Here is a 19976-nt window from a genome sequence, read left to right on the forward strand (position 1 = left end):
GTTCAACAGGAACTAACTATATATAGCCTGTTCAACAGGAACTAACTATATATAGCCTGTTCAACAGGAACTAACTATACATAGCCTGTTCAACAGCAACTAACTATATAACCTGTTGAACAGGAACTAACTATATATAGCCTGTTCAACAGGAACTAACTATATATAGCCTGTTCAACAGGAACTAACTATATAACCTGTTCAACAGGAACTAACTATATATAGCCTGTTCAACAGGAACTAACTATATATAGCCTGTTCAACAGGAACTTACTATATAACCTGTTCAACAGGAACTAACTATATATAGCCTGTTCAACAGGAACTAACTATATATAGCCTGTTCAACAGGAACTAACTATATAACCTGTTCAACAGGAACTAACTATATATAGCCTGTTCAGCAGGAACTAACTATATATAGCCTGTTCAACAGCAACTAACATTATAACCTGTTCAACAGGAACTAACTATATATAGCCTGTTCAACAGGAACTAACTATATATAGCCTGTTCAACAGGAACTAACTATATATAGCCTGTTCAACAGGAACTAACTATATATAGCCTGTTCAACAGCAACTAACTATATAACCTGTTGAACAGGAACTAACTATATATAGCCTGTTCAACAGGAACTAACTATATATATAGCCTGTTCAACAGGAACTAACTATATAACCTGTTCAACAGGAACTAACTATATATAGCCTGTTCAACAGGAACTAACTATATATAGCCTGTTCAACAGGAACTTACTATATAACCTGTTCAACAGGAACTAACTATATATAGCCTGTTCAACAGGAACTAACTATATATAGCCTGTTCAACAGGAACTAACTATATATAGCCTGTTCAACAGGAACTAACTATATAACCTGTTCAACAGGAACTAACTATATATAGCCTGTTCAACAGGAACTAACTATATATAGCCTGTTCAACAGGAACTAACTATATATAGCCTGTTCAACAGCAACTAACATTATAACCTGTTCAACAGGAACTAACTATATAACCTGTTCAACAGGAACTAACTATATATAGCCTGTTCAACAGCAACTAACTATATAACCTGTTCAACAGGAACTAACTATATATAGCCTGTTCAACAACAACTAACATTATAACCTGTTCAACAGGAACTAACTATATATAGCCTGTTCAACAGGAACTAACTATATATAGCCTGTTCAACAGCAACTAACATTATAACCTGTTCAACAGGAACTAACTATATAACCTGTTCAACAGGAACTAACTATATATAGCCTGTTCAACAGCAACTAACATTATAACCTGTTCAACAGGAACTAACTATATATAGCCTGTTCAACAGGAACTAACTATATATAGCCTGTTCAACAGGAACTAACTATATATAGCCTGTTCAACAGGAACTAACTATATATAGCCTGTTCAACAGCAACTAACATTATAACCTGTTCAACAGGAACTAACTATATAACCTGTTCAACAGGAACTAACTATATATAGCCTGTTCAACAGCAACTAACATTATAACCTGTTCAACAGGAACTAACTATATATAGCCTGTTCAACAGGAACTAACTATATAACCTGTTCAACAGGAACTAACTATATATAGCCTGTTCAACAGGAACTAACTATATATAGCCTGTTCAACAGGAACTAACTATATAACCTGTTCAACAGGAACTAACTATATATAGCCTGTTCAACAGGAACTAACTATATATAGCCTGTTCAACAGCAACTAACATTATAACCTGTTCAACAGGAACTAACTATATATAGCCTGTTCAACAGGAACTAACTATATATAGCCTGTTCAACAGGAACTAACTATATATAGCCTGTTCAACAGGAACTAACTATATATAGCCTGTTCAACAGCAACTAACTATATAACCTGTTGAACAGGAACTAACTATATATAGCCTGTTCAACAGGAACTAACTATATATAGCCTGTTCAACAGGAACTAACTATATAACCTGTTCAACAGGAACTAACTATATATAGCCTGTTCAACAGGAACTAACTATATATAGCCTGTTCAACAGGAACTTACTATATAACCTGTTCAACAGGAACTAACTATATATAGCCTGTTCAACAGGAACTAACTATATATAGCCTGTTCAACAGGAACTAACTATATAACCTGTTCAACAGGAACTAACTATATATAGCCTGTTCAGCAGGACCTAACTATATATAGCCTGTTCAACAGCAACTAACATTATAACCTGTTCAACAGGAACTAACTATATATAGCCTGTTCAACAGGAACTAACTATATATAGCCTGTTCAACAGGAACTAACTATATATAGCCTGTTCAACAGGAACTAACTATATATAGCCTGTTCAACAGCAACTAACTATATATAGCCTGTTCAACAGCAACTAACTATATATAGCCTGTTCAACAGGAACTAACTATATATATAGCCTGTTCAACAGGAACTAACTATATAACCTGTTCAACAGGAACTAACTATATATAGCCTGTTCAACAGGAACTAACTATATATAGCCTGTTCAACAGGAACTTACTATATAACCTGTTCAACAGGAACTAACTATATATAGCCTGTTCAACAGGAACTAACTATATATAGCCTGTTCAACAGGAACTAACTATATAACCTGTTCAACAGGAACTAACTATATATAGCCTGTTCAGCAGGAACTAACTATATATAGCCTGTTCAACAGGAACTTACTATATAACCTGTTCAACAGGAACTAACTATATATAGCCTGTTCAACAGGAACTAACTATATAACCTGTTCAACAGGAACTAACTATATATAGCCTGTTCAACAGCAACTAACATTATAACCTGTTCAACAGGAACTAACTATATATAGCCTGTTCAACAGGAACTAACTATATAACCTGTTCAACAGGAACTAACTATATATAGCCTGTTCAACAGGAACTAACTATATATAGCCTGTTCAACAGGAACTAACTATATAACCTGTTCAACAGGAACTAACTATATATAGCCTGTTCAACAGGAACTAACTATATATAGCCTGTTCAACAGCAACTAACATTATAACCTGTTCAACAGGAACTAACTATATATAGCCTGTTCAACAGGAACTAACTATATATAGCCTGTTCAACAGGAACTAACTATATATAGCCTGTTCAACAGGAACTAACTATATATAGCCTGTTCAACAGCAACTAACTATATAACCTGTTCAACAGGAACTAACTATATATAGCCTGTTCAACAGGAACTAACTATATATAGCCTGTTCAACAGGAACTAACCATATAACCTGTTCAACAGGAACTAACTATATATAGCCTGTTCAACAGGAACTAACTATATATAGCCTGTTCAACAGGAACTTACTATATAACCTGTTCAACAGGAACTAACTATATATAGCCTGTTCAACAGGAACTAACTATATATAGCCTGTTCAACAGGAACTAACTATATAACCTGTTCAACAGGAACTAACTATATAACCTGTTCAACAGGAACTAACTATATATAGCCTGTTCAACAGGAACTAACTATATATAGCCTGTTCAACAGGAACTAACTATATAACCTGTTCAACAGGAACTAACTATATATAGCCTGTTCAACAGGAACTAACTATATATAGCCTGTTCAACAGCAACTAACATTATAACCTGTTCAACAGGAACTAACTATATATAGCCTGTTCAACAGGAACTAACTATATATAGCCTGTTCAACAGGAACTAACTATATATAGCCTGTTCAACAGGAACTAACTATATATAGCCTGTTCAACAGCAACTAACTATATAACCTGTTCAACAGGAACTAACTATATATAGCCTGTTCAACAGGAACTAACTATATATAGCCTGTTCAACAGGAACTAACCATATAACCTGTTCAACAGGAACTAACTATATATAGCCTGTTCAACAGGAACTAACTATATATAGCCTGTTCAACAAGAACTTACTATATAACCTGTTCAACAGGAACTAACTATATATAGCCTGTTCAACAGGAACTAACTATATATAGCCTGTTCAACAGGAACTAACTATATAACCTGTTCAACAGGAACTAACTATATATAGCCTGTTCAACAGGAACTAACTATATATAGCCTGTTCAACAGCAACTAACATTATAACCTGTTCAACAGGAACTAACTATATAACCTGTTCAACAGGAACTAACTATATATAGCCTGTTCAACAGCAACTAACATTATAACCTGTTCAACAGGAACTAACTATATATAGCCTGTTCAACAGGAACTAACTATATATAGCCTGTTCAACAGGAACTAACTATATATAGCCTGTTCAACAGGAACTAACTATACATAGCCTGTTCAACAGCAACTAACTATATAACCTGTTGAACAGGAACTAACTATATATAGCCTGTTCAACAGGAACTAACTATATATAGCCTGTTCAACAGGAACTAACTATATAACCTGTTCAACAGGAACTAACTATATATAGCCTGTTCAACAGGAACTAACTATATATAGCCTGTTCAACAGGAACTTACTATATAACCTGTTCAACAGGAACTAACTATATATAGCCTGTTCAACAGGAACTAACTATATATAGCCTGTTCAACAGGAACTAACTATATAACCTGTTCAACAGGAACTAACTATATATAGCCTGTTCAGCAGGAACTAACTATATATAGCCTGTTCAACAGCAACTAACATTATAACCTGTTCAACAGGAACTAACTATATATAGCCTGTTCAACAGGAACTAACTATATATAGCCTGTTCAACAGGAACTAACTATATATAGCCTGTTCAACAGGAACTAACTATATATAGCCTGTTCAACAGCAACTAACTATATAACCTGTTGAACAGGAACTAACTATATATAGCCTGTTCAACAGGAACTAACTATATATATAGCCTGTTCAACAGGAACTAACTATATAACCTGTTCAACAGGAACTAACTATATATAGCCTGTTCAACAGGAACTAACTATATATAGCCTGTTCAACAGGAACTTACTATATAACCTGTTCAACAGGAACTAACTATATATAGCCTGTTCAACAGGAACTAACTATATATAGCCTGTTCAACAGGAACTAACTATATAACCTGTTCAACAGGAACTAACTATATATAGCCTGTTCAGCAGGAACTAACTATATATAGCCTGTTCAACAGGAACTTACTATATAACCTGTTCAACAGGAACTAACTATATATAGCCTGTTCAACAGGAACTAACTATATAACCTGTTCAACAGGAACTAACTATATATAGCCTGTTCAACAGCAACTAACATTATAACCTGTTCAACAGGAACTAACTATATATAGCCTGTTCAACAGGAACTAACTATATAACCTGTTCAACAGGAACTAACTATATATAGCCTGTTCAACAGGAACTAACTATATATAGCCTGTTCAACAGGAACTAACTATATAACCTGTTCAACAGGAACTAACTATATATAGCCTGTTCAACAGGAACTAACTATATATAGCCTGTTCAACAGCAACTAACATTATAACCTGTTCAACAGGAACTAACTATATATAGCCTGTTCAACAGGAACTAACTATATATAGCCTGTTCAACAGGAACTAACTATATATAGCCTGTTCAACAGGAACTAACTATATATAGCCTGTTCAACAGCAACTAACTATATAACCTGTTCAACAGGAACTAACTATATATAGCCTGTTCAACAGGAACTAACTATATATAGCCTGTTCAACAGGAACTATCCATATAACCTGTTCAACAGGAACTAACTATATATAGCCTGTTCAACAGGAACTAACTATATATAGCCTGTTCAACAGGAACTTACTATATAACCTGTTCAACAGGAACTAACTATATATAGCCTGTTCAACAGGAACTAACTATATATAGCCTGTTCAACAGGAACTAACTATATAACCTGTTCAACAGGAACTAACTATATAACCTGTTCAACAGGAACTAACTATATATAGCCTGTTCAACAGGAACTAACTATATATAGCCTGTTCAACAGGAACTAACTATATAACCTGTTCAACAGGAACTAACTATATATAGCCTGTTCAACAGGAACTAACTATATATAGCCTGTTCAACAGCAACTAACATTATAACCTGTTCAACAGGAACTAACTATATATAGCCTGTTCAACAGGAACTAACTATATATAGCCTGTTCAACAGGAACTAACTATATATAGCCTGTTCAACAGGAACTAACTATATATAGCCTGTTCAACAGCAACTAACTATATAACCTGTTCAACAGGAACTAACTATATATAGCCTGTTCAACAGGAACTAACTATATATAGCCTGTTCAACAGGAACTAACCATATAACCTGTTCAACAGGAACTAACTATATATAGCCTGTTCAACAGGAACTAACTATATATAGCCTGTTCAACAAGAACTTACTATATAACCTGTTCAACAGGAACTAACTATATATAGCCTGTTCAACAGGAACTAACTATATATAGCCTGTTCAACAGGAACTAACTATATAACCTGTTCAACAGGAACTAACTATATATAGCCTGTTCAACAGGAACTAACTATATATAGCCTGTTCAACAGCAACTAACATTATAACCTGTTCAACAGGAACTAACTATATAACCTGTTCAACAGGAACTAACTATATATAGCCTGTTCAACAGCAACTAACATTATAACCTGTTCAACAGGAACTAACTATATATAGCCTGTTCAACAGGAACTAACTATATATAGCCTGTTCAACAGGAACTAACTATATATAGCCTGTTCAACAGGAACTAACTATATATAGCCTGTTCAACAGCAACTAACTATATAACCTGTTCAACAGGAACTAACTATATATAGCCTGTTCAACAGGAACCAACTATATATAGCCTGTTCAACAGGAACTAACTATATAACCTGTTCAAGGGGAACTAACTATATATAGCCTGTTCAACAGGAACTAACTATATATAGCCTGTTCAACAGGAACTTACTATATAACCTGTTCAACAGGAACTAACTATATATAGCCTGTTCAACAGGAACTAACTATATATAGCCTGTTCAACAGGAACTAACTATATAACCTGTTCAACAGGAACTAACTATATATAGCCTGTTCAGCAGGAACTAACTATATATAGCCTGTTCAACAGCAACTAACATTATAACCTGTTCAACAGGAACTAACTATATATAGCCTGTTCAACAGGAACTAACTATATAACCTGTTCAACAGGAACTAACTATATATAGCCTGTTCAACAGGAACTAACTATATATAGCCTGTTCAACAGCAACTAACTATATAACCTGTTCAACAGGAACTAACTATATATAGCCTGTTCAACAGGAACTAACTATATATAGCCTGTTCAACAGGAACTAACTATATAACCTGTTCAACAGGAACTAACTATATATAGCCTGTTCAACAGGAACTAACTATATATAGCCTGTTCAACAGGAACTTACTATATAACCTGTTCAACAGGAACTAACTATATATAGCCTGTTCAACAGGAACTAACTATATATAGCCTGTTCAACAGGAACTAACTATATAACCTGTTCAACAGGAACTAACTATATATAGCCTGTTCAACAGGAACTAACTATATATAGCCTGTTCAACAGCAACTAACATTATAACCTGTTCAACAGGAACTAACTATATAACCTGTTCAACAGGAACTAACTATATATAGCCTGTTCAACAGCAACTAACATTATAACCTGTTCAACAGGAACTAACTATATATAGCCTGTTCAACAGGAACTAACTATATATAGCCTGTTCAACAGGAACTAACTATATATAGCCTGTTCAACAGGAACTATCTATATATAGCCTGTTCAACAGCAACTAACTATATAACCTGTTCAACAGGAACTAACTATATATAGCCTGTTCAACAGGAACTAACTATATATAGCCTGTTCAACAGGAACTAACTATATAACCTGTTCAAGGGGAACTAACTATATATAGCCTGTTCAACAGGAACTAACTATATATAGCCTGTTCAACAGGAACTTACTATATAACCTGTTCAACAGGAACTAACTATATATAGCCTGTTCAACAGGAACTAACTATATATAGCCTGTTCAACAGGAACTAACTATATAACCTGTTCAACAGGAACTAACTATATATAGCCTGTTCAACAGGAACTAACTATATATAGCCTGTTCAACAGGAACTTACTATATAACCTGTTCAACAGGAACTAACTATATATAGCCTGTTCAACAGGAACTAACTATATATAGCCTGTTCAACAGGAACTAACTATATAACCTGTTCAACAGGAACTAACTATATATAGCCTGTTCAACAGGAACTAACTATATATAGCCTGTTCAACAGCAACTAACATTATAACCTGTTCAACAGGAACTAACTATATAACCTGTTCAACAGGAACTAACTATATATAGCCTGTTCAACAGCAACTAACATTATAACCTGTTCAACAGGAACTAACTATATATAGCCTGTTCAACAGGAACTAACTATATATAGCCTGTTCAACAGGAACTAACTATATATAGCCTGTTCAACAGGAACTAACTATATATAGCCTGTTCAACAGCAACTAACTATATAACCTGTTCAACAGGAACTAACTATATATAGCCTGTTCAACAGGAACTAACTATATAACCTGTTCAACGGGAACTAACTATATATAGCCTGTTCAACAGGAACTAACTATATATAGCCTGTTCAACAGGAACTTACTATATAACCTGTTCAACAGGAACTAACTATATATAGCCTGTTCAACAGGAACTAACTATATATAGCCTGTTCAACAGGAACTAACTATATAACCTGTTCAACAGGAACTAACTATATATAGCCTGTTCAACAGGAACTAACTATATATAGCCTGTTCAACAGCAACTAACATTATAACCTGTTCAACAGGAACTAACTATATAACCTGTTCAACAGGAACTAACTATATATAGCCTGTTCAACAGCAACTAACATTATAACCTGTTCAACAGGAACTAACTATATATAGCCTGTTCAACAGGAACTAACTATATAACCTGTTCAACAGGAACTAACTATATATAGCCTGTTCAACAGGAACTAACTATATATAGCCTGTTCAACAGGAACTAACTATATAACCTGTTCAACAGGAACTAACTATATATAGCCTGTTCAACAGGAACTAACTATATATAGCCTGTTCAACAGCAACTAACATTATAACCTGTTCAACAGGAACTAACTATATATAGCCTGTTCAACAGGAACTAACTATATATAGTCTGTTCAACAGGAACTAACTATATATAGCCTGTTCAACAGCAACTAACATTATAACCTGTTCAACAGGAACTAACTATATAACCTGTTCAACAGGAACTAACTATATATAGCCTGTTCAACAGGAACTAACTATATATAGCCTGTTCAACAGGAACTAACTATATATAGCCTGTTCAACAGCAACTAACTATATAACCTGTTCAACAGGAACTAACTATATATAGCCTGTTCAACAGGAACTAACTATATATAGCCTGTTCAACAGGAACTAACTATATTACCTGTTCAAGGGGAACTAACTATATATAGCCTGTTCAACAGGAACTATTTATATATAGTCTGTTCAACAGGAACTTACTATATAACCTGTTCAACAGGAACTAACTATATATAGCCTGTTCAACAGGAACTAACTATATATAGCCTGTTCAACAGGAACTAACTATATAACCTGTTCAACAGGAACTAACTATATATAGCCTGTTCAACAGGAACTAACTATATATAGCCTGTTCAACAGGAACTTACTATATAACCTGTTCAACAGGAACTAACTATATATAGCCTGTTCAACAGGAACTAACTATATATAGCCTGTTCAACAGGAACTAACTATATAACCTGTTCAACAGGAACTAACTATATATAGCCTGTTCAACAGGAACTAACTATATATAGCCTGTTCAACAGCAACTAACATTATAACCTGTTCAACAGGAACTAACTATATAACCTGTTCAACAGGAACTAACTATATATAGCCTGTTCAACAGCAACTAACATTATAACCTGTTCAACAGGAACTAACTATATATAGCCTGTTCAACAGGAACTAACTATATATAGCCTGTTCAACAGGAACTAACTATATATAGCCTGTTCAACAGGAACTAACTATATATAGCCTGTTCAACAGCAACTAACTATATAACCTGTTCAACAGGAACTAACTATATATAGCCTGTTCAACAGGAACTAACTATATATAGCCTGTTCAACAGGAACTAACTATATAACCTGTTCAACGGGAACTAACTATATATAGCCTGTTCAACAGGAACTAACTATATATAGCCTGTTCAACAGGAACTTACTATATAACCTGTTCAACAGGAACTAACTATATATAGCCTGTTCAACAGGAACTAACTATATATAGCCTGTTCAACAGGAACTAACTATATAACCTGTTCAACAGGAACTAACTATATATAGCCTGTTCAACAGGAACTAACTATATATAGCCTGTTCAACAGCAACTAACATTATAACCTGTTCAACAGGAACTAACTATATAACCTGTTCAACAGGAACTAACTATATATAGCCTGTTCAACAGCAACTAACATTATAACCTGTTCAACAGGAACTAACTATATATAGCCTGTTCAACAGGAACTAACTATATAACCTGTTCAACAGGAACTAACTATATATAGCCTGTTCAACAGGAACTAACTATATATAGCCTGTTCAACAGGAACTAACTATATAACCTGTTCAACAGGAACTAACTATATATAGCCTGTTCAACAGGAACTAACTATATATAGCCTGTTCAACAGCAACTAACATTATAACCTGTTCAACAGGAACTAACTATATATAGCCTGTTCAACAGGAACTAACTATATATAGTCTGTTCAACAGGAACTAACTATATATAGCCTGTTCAACAGGAACTAACTATATATAGCCTGTTCAACAGCAACTAACTATATAACCTGTTCAACAGGAACTAACTATATATAGCCTGTTCAACAGGAACTAACTATATATAGCCTGTTCAACAGGAACTAACTATATAACCTGTTCAACAGGAACTAACTATATATAGCCTGTTCAACAGGAACTAACTATATATAACCTGTTCAACAGGAACTTACTATATAACCTGTTCAACAGGAACTAACTATATATAGCCTGTTCAACAGGAACTAACTATATATAGCCTGTTCAACAGGAACTAACTATATAACCTGTTCAACAGGAACTAACTATATATAGCCTGTTCAACAGGAACTAACTATATATAGCCTGTTCAACAGCAACTAACATTATAACCTGTTCAACAGGAACTAACTATATAACCTGTTCAACAGGAACTAACTATATATAGCCTGTTCAACAGGAACTAACTATATATAGCCTGTTCAACAGCAACTAACATTATAACCTGTTCAACAGGAACTAACTATATAACCTGTTCAACAGGAACTAACTATATATAGCCTGTTCAACAGGAACTAACTATATATAGCCTGTTCAACAGGAACTAACTATATAACCTGTTCAACAGGAACTAACTATATATAGCCTGTTCAACAGCAACTAACATTATAACCTGTTCAACAGGAACTAACTATATATAGCCTGTTCAACAGGAACTAACTATATAACCTGTTCAACAGGAACTAACTATATATAGCCTGTTCAACAGGAACTAACTATATATAGCCTGTTCAACAGGAACTAACTATATAACCTGTTCAACAGGAACTAACTATATATAGCCTGTTCAACAGGAACTAACTATATATAGCCTGTTCAACAGCAACTAACATTATAACCTGTTCAACAGGAACTAACTATATATAGCCTGTTCAACAGGAACTAACTATATATAGCCTGTTCAACAGGAACTAACTATATATAGCCTGTTCAACAGGAACTAACTATATATAGCCTGTTCAACAGCAACTAACTATATAACCTGTTCAACAGGAACTAACTATATATAGCCTGTTCAAGAGGAACTAACTATATATAGCCTGTTCAACAGGAACTAACTATATAACCTGTTCAACAGGAACTAACTATATATAGCCTGTTCAACAGGAACTAACTATATATAGCCTGTTCAACAGGAACTTACTATATAACCTGTTCAACAGGAACTAACTATATATAGCCTGTTCAACAGGAACTAACTATATATAGCCTGTTCAACAGGAACTAACTATATAACCTGTTCAACAGGAACTAACTATATATAGCCTGTTCAACAGGAACTAACTATATATAGCCTGTTCAACAGCAACTAACATTATAACCTGTTCAACAGGAACTAACTATATAACCTGTTCAACAGGAACTAACTATATATAGCCTGTTCAACAGGAACTAACTATATATAGCCTGTTCAACAGGAACTAACTATATATAGCCTGTTCAACAGCAACTAACATTATAACCTGTTCAACAGGAACTAACTATATATAGCCTGTTCAACAGGAACTAACTATATAACCTGTTCAACAGGAACTAACTATATATAGCCTGTTCAACAGGAACTAACTATATATAGCCTGTTCAACAGGAACTAACTATATATAGCCTGTTCAACAGGAACTAACTATATAACCTGTTCAACAGGAACTAACTATATATAGCCTGTTCAACAGGAACTAACTATATATAGCCTGTTCAACAGCAACTAACATTATAACCTGTTCAACAGGAACTAACTATATATAGCCTGTTCAACAGGAACTAACTATATAACCTGTTCAACAGGAACTAACTATATATAGCCTGTTCAACAGGAACTAACTATATAACCTGTTCATCAGGAACTAACTATATATAGCCTGTTCAACAGGAACTAACTATATATAGCCTGTTCAACAGGAACTAACTATATAACCTGTTCAACAGGAACTAACTATATATAGCCTGTTCAACAGGAACTAACTATATATAGCCTGTTCAACAGGAACTTACTATATAACCTGTTCAACAGGAACTAACTATATATAGCCTGTTCAACAGGAACTAACTATATATAGCCTGTTCAACAGGAACTAACTATATAACCTGTTCAACAGGAACTAACTATATATAGCCTGTTCAACAGGAACTAACTATATATAGCCTGTTCAACAGGAACTAACTATATATAGCCTGTTCAACAGCAACTAACTATATAACCTGTTCAACAGGAACTAACTATATATAGCCTGTTCAACAGGAACTAACTATATATAGCCTGTTCAACAGGAACTAACTATATAACCTGTTCAACGGGAACTAACTATATATAGCCTGTTCAACAGCAACTAACATTATAACCTGTTCAACAGGAACTAACTATATATAGCCTGTTCAACAGGAACTAACTATATAACCTGTTCAACAGGAACTAACTATATATAGCCTGTTCAACAGGAACTAACTATATATAGCCTGTTCAACAGGAACTAACTATATAACCTGTTCAACAGGAACTAACTATATATAGCCTGTTCAACAGGAACTAACTATATATAGCCTGTTCAACAGCAACTAACATTATAACCTGTTCAACAGGAACTAACTATATATAGCCTGTTCAACAGGAACTAACTATATATAGCCTGTTCAACAGGAACTAACTATATATAGCCTGTTCAACAGGAACTAACTATATATAGCCTGTTCAACAGCAACTAACTATATAACCTGTTCAACAGGAACTAACTATATATAGCCTGTTCAACAGGAACTAACTATATATAGCCTGTTCAACAGGAACTAACTATATAACCTGTTCAACAGGAACTAACTATATATAGCCTGTTCAACAGGAACTAACTATATACAGCCTGTTCAACAGGAACTTACTATATAACCTGTTCAACAGGAACTAACTATATATAGCCTGTTCAACAGGAACTAACTATATATAGCCTGTTCAACAGGAACTAACTATATAACCTGTTCAACAGGAACTAACTATATATAGCCTGTTCAACAGGAACTAACTATATATAGCCTGTTCAACAGCAACTAACATTATAATCTGTTCAACAGGAACTAACTATATAACCTGTTCAACAGGAACTAACTATATATAGCCTGTTCAACAGCAACTAACATTATAATCTGTTCAACAGGAACTAACTATATAACCTGTTCAACAGGAACTAACTATATATAGCCTGTTCAACAGGAACTAACTATATATAGCCTGTTCAACAGCAACTAACATTATAACCTGTTCAACAGGAACTAACTATATAACCTGTTCAACAGGAACTAACTATATATAGCCTGTTCAACAGCAACTAACATTATAACCTGTTCAACAGGAACTAACTATATATAGCCTGTTCAACAGGAACTAACTATATAACCTGTTCAACAGGAACTAACTATATATAGCCTGTTCAACAGGAACTAACTATATATAGCCTGTTCAACAGGAACTAATTATATAACCTGTTCAACAGGAACTAACTATATATAGCCTGTTCAACAGGAACTAACTATATATAGCCTGTTCAACAGCAACTAACATTATAACCTGTTCAACAGGAACTAACTATATATAGCCTGTTCAACAGGAACTAACTATATATAGCCTGTTCAACAGGAACTAACTATATATAGCCTGTTCAACAGGAACTAACTATATATAGCCTGTTCAACAGCAACTAACTATATAACCTGTTCAACAGGAACTAACTATATATAGCCTGTTCAACAGGAACTAACTATATATAGCCTGTTCAACAGGAACTAACTATATAACCTGTTCAACAGGAACTAACTATATATAGCCTGTTCAACAGGAACTAACTATATATAGCCTGTTCAACAGGAACTAACTATATATAGCCTGTTCAACAGCAACTAACATTATAATCTGTTCAACAGGAACTAACTATATAACCTGTTCAACAGGAACTAACTATATATAGCCTGTTCAACAGGAACTAACTATATATAGCCTGTTCAACAGCAACTAACATTATAACCTGTTCAACAGGAACTAACTATATAACCTGTTCAACAGGAACTAACTATATATAGCCTGTTCAACAGCAACTAACATTATAACCTGTTCAACAGGAACTAACTATATATAGCCTGTTCAACAGGAACTAACTATATAACCTGTTCAACAGGAACTAACTATATATAGCCTGTTCAACAGGAACTAACTATATATAGCCTGTTCAACAGGAACTAATTATATAACCTGTTCAACAGGAACTAACTATATATAGCCTGTTCAACAGGAACTAACTATATATAGCCTGTTCAACAGCAACTAACATTATAACCTGTTCAACAGGAACTAACTATATATAGCCTGTTCAACAGGAACTAACTATATATAGCCTGTTCAACAGGAACTAACTATATATAGCCTGTTCAACAGGAACTAACTATATATAGCCTGTTCAACAGCAACTAACTATATAACCTGTTCAACAGGAACTAACTATATATAGCCTGTTCAACAGGAACTAACTATATATAGCCTGTTCAACAGGAACTAACTATATAACCTGTTCAACAGGAACTAACTATATATAGCCTGTTCAACAGGAACTAACTATATATAGCCTGTTCAACAGGAACTTACTATATAACCTGTTCAACAGGAACTAACTATATAACCTGTTCAACAGGAACTAACTATATATAGCCTGTTCAACAGGAACTAACTATATAACCTGTTCAACAGGAACTAACTATATATAGCCTGTTCAACAGGAACTAACTATATAACCTGTTCAACAGGAACTAACTATATATAGCCTGTTCAACAGGAACTAACTATATATAGCCTGTTCAACAGGAACTAACTATATAACCTGTTCAACAGGAACTAACTATATATAGCCTGTTCAACAGGAACTAACTATATACAGCCTGTTCAACAGCAACTAACATTATAACCTGTTCAACAGGAACTAACTATATAACCTGTTCAACAGGAACTAACTATATATAGCCTGTTCAACAGCAACTAACATTATAACCTGTTCAACAGGAACTAACTATATATAGCCTGTTCAACAGGAACTAACTATATAACCTGTTCAACAGGAACTAACTATATATAGCCTGTTCAACAGGAACTAACTATATATAGCCTGTTCAACAGGAACTAACTATATAACCTGTTCAACAGGAACTAACTATATATAGCCTGTTCAACAGGAACTAACTATATATAGCCTGTTCAACAGCAGCTAACATTATAACCTGTTCAACAGGAACTAACTATATAACCTGTTCAACAGGAACTAACTATATATAGCCTGTTCAACAGCAACTAACATTATAACCTGTTCAACAGGAACTAACTATATATAGCCTGTTCAACAGGAACTAACTATATATAGCCTATTCAACAGGAACTAACTATATATAGCCTGTTCAACAGGAACTAACTATATATAACCTGTTCAACAGCAACTAACTATATAACCTGTTCAACAGGAACTAACTATATATAGCCTGTTCAACAGGAACTAACTACATATAGCCTGTTCAACAGGAACTAACTATATATAGCCTGCTCAACAGGAACTAACTATATATAGCCTTTTCAACAGGAACTAACTATATATAGCCTGTTCAACAGGAACTAACTATATAACCTGTTCAACAGGAACTAACTATATATAGCCTGTTCAACAGGAACTAACTATATATAGCCTGTTCAACAGGAACTAACTATATATAGCCTGTTCAACAGGAACTAACTATATATAGCCTGTTCAACAGGAACTAACTATATATAGCCTGTTCAACAGGAACTAACTATATAACCTGTTCAACAGGAACTAACTATATATAGCCTGTTCAACAGGAACTAACTATATATAGCCTGTTCAACAGCAACTAACATTATAACCTAACTATATATAGCCTGTTCAACAGGAACTAACTATATAACCTGTTCAACAGGAACTAACTATATATAGCCTGTTCAACAGGAACTAACTATATATAGCCTGTTCAACAGGAACTAACTATATATAGCCTGTTCAACAGGAACTAACTATATATAGCCTGTTCAACAGGAACTAACTATATATAGCCTGTTCAACAGGAACTAACTATATATAGCCTGTTCAACAGCAACTAACATTATAACCTGTTCAACAGGAACTAACTATATATAGCCTGTTCAACAGGAACTAACTATATAACCTGTTCAACAGGAACTAACTATATATAGCCTGTTCAACAGGAACTAACTATATAACCTGTTCAACAGGAACTAACTATATATGGCCTGTTCAACAGGAACTAACTATATATAGCCTGTTCAACAGGAACTAACTATATAACCTGTTCAACAGGAACTAACTATATATAGCCTGTTCAACAGGAACTAACTATATATAGCCTGTTCAACAGCAACTAACATTATAACCTGTTCAACAGGAACTAACTATATAACCTGTTCAACAGGAACTAACTATATATAGCCTGTTCAACAGCAACTAACATTATAACCTGTTCAACAGGAACTAACTATATATAGCCTGTTCAACAGGAACTAACTATATAACCTGTTCAACAGGAACTAACTATATATAGCCTGTTCAACAGGAACTAACTATATATAGCCTGTTCAACAGGAACTAACTATATAACCTGTTCAACAGGAACTAACTATATATAGCCTGTTCAACAGGAACTAACTATATATAGGCTGTTCAACAGCAACTAACATTATAACCTGTTCAACAGGAACTAACTATATATAGCCTGTTCAACAGGAACTAACTATATATAGCCTGTTCAACAGGAACTAACTATATATAGCCTGTTCAACAGGAACTAACTATATATAGCCTGTTCAACAGCAACTAACTATATAACCTGTTCAACAGGAACTAACTATATATAGCCTGTTCAACAGGAACTAACTATATATAGCCTGTTCAACAGGAACTAACTATATAACCTGTTCAACAGGAACTTACTATATATAGCCTGTTCAACAGGAACTAACTATATATAGCCTGTTCAACAGGAACTTACTATATAACCTGTTCAACAGGAACTAACTATATATAGCCTGTTCAACAGGAACTAACTATATATAGCCTGTTCAACAGGAACTAACTATATAACCTGTTCAACAGGAACTAACTATATATAGCCTGTTCAACAGGAACTAACTATATATAGCCTGTTCAACAGCAACTAACATTATAACCTGTTCAACAGGAACTAACTATATAACCTGTTCAACAGGAACTAACTATATATAGCCTGTTCAACAGGAACTAACTATATATAGCCTGTTCAACAGCAACTAACATTATAACCTGTTCAACAGGAACTAACTATATAACCTGTTCAACAGGAACTAACTATATATAGCCTGTTCAACAGCAACTAACATTATAACCTGTTCAACAGGAACTAACTATATATAGCCTGTTCAACAGGAACTAACTATATAACCTGTTCAACAGGAACTAACTATATATAGCCTGTTCAACAGGAACTAACTATATATAGCCTGTTCAACAGGAACTAATTATATAACCTGTTCAACAGGAACTAACTATATATAGCCTGCTCAACAGGAACTAACTATATATAGCCTTTTCAACAGGAACTAACTATATATAGCCTGTTCAACAGGAACTAACTATATAACCTGTTCAACAGGAACTAACTATATATAGCCTGTTCAACAGGAACTAACTATATATAGCCTGTTCAACAGGAACTAACTATATATAGCCTGTTCAACAGGAACTAACTATATATAGCCTGTTCAACAGGAACTAACTATATATAGCCTGTTCAACAGGAACTAACTATATAACCTGTTCAACAGGAACTAACTATATATAGCCTGTTCAACAGGAACTAACTATATATAGCCTGTTCAACAGCAACTAACATTATAACCTGTTCAACAGGAACTAACTATATATAGCCTGTTCAACAGGAACTAACTATATAACCTGTTCAACAGGAACTAACTATATATAGCCTGTTCAACAGGAACTAACTATATATAGCCTGTTCAACAGGAACTAACTATATATAGCCTGTTCAACAGGAACTAACTATATAACCTGTTCAACAGGAACTAACTATATATAACCTGTTCAACAGGAACTAACTATATATAGCCTGTTCAACAGGAACTAAATATATATAGCATGTTCAACAGGAACTAACTATATATAGCCTGTTCAACAGCAACTAACATTATAACCTGTTCAACAGGAACTAACTATATATAGCCTGTTCAACAGGAACTAACTATATAACCTGTTCAACAGGAACTAACTATATATAGCCTGTTCAACAGGAACTAACTATATAACCTGTTCAACAGGAACTAACTATATATAGCCTGTTCAACAGGAACTAACTATATATAGCCTGTTCAACAGGAACTAACTATATAACCTGTTCAACAGGAACTAACTATATATAGCCTGTTCAACAGGAACTAACTATATATAGCCTGTTCAACAGGAACTTACTATATAACCTGTTCAACAGGAACTAACTATATATAGCCTGTTCAACAGGAACTAACTATATATAGCCTGTTCAACAGGAACTAACTATATAACCTGTTCAACAGGAACTAACTATATATAGCCTGTTCAACAGCAACTAACATTATAACCTGTTCAACAGGAACTAACTATATAACCTGTTCAACAGGAACTAACTATATATAGGCTGTTCAACAGCAACTAACATTATAACCTGTTCAACAGGAACTAACTATATATAGCCTGTTCAACAGGAACTAACTATATATAGCCTGTTCAACAGGAACTAACTATATATAGCCTGTTCAACAGGAACTAACTATATATAGCCTGTTCAACAGCAACTAACTATATAACCTGTTCAACAGGAACTAACTATATATAGCCTGTTCAACAGGAACTAACTATATATAGCCTGT

Source organism: Salvelinus alpinus, chromosome 18, assembly GCF_045679555.1.
Source record: "Salvelinus alpinus chromosome 18, SLU_Salpinus.1, whole genome shotgun sequence".
Classification (NCBI taxonomy): Eukaryota; Metazoa; Chordata; class Actinopteri; order Salmoniformes; family Salmonidae; genus Salvelinus; species Salvelinus alpinus.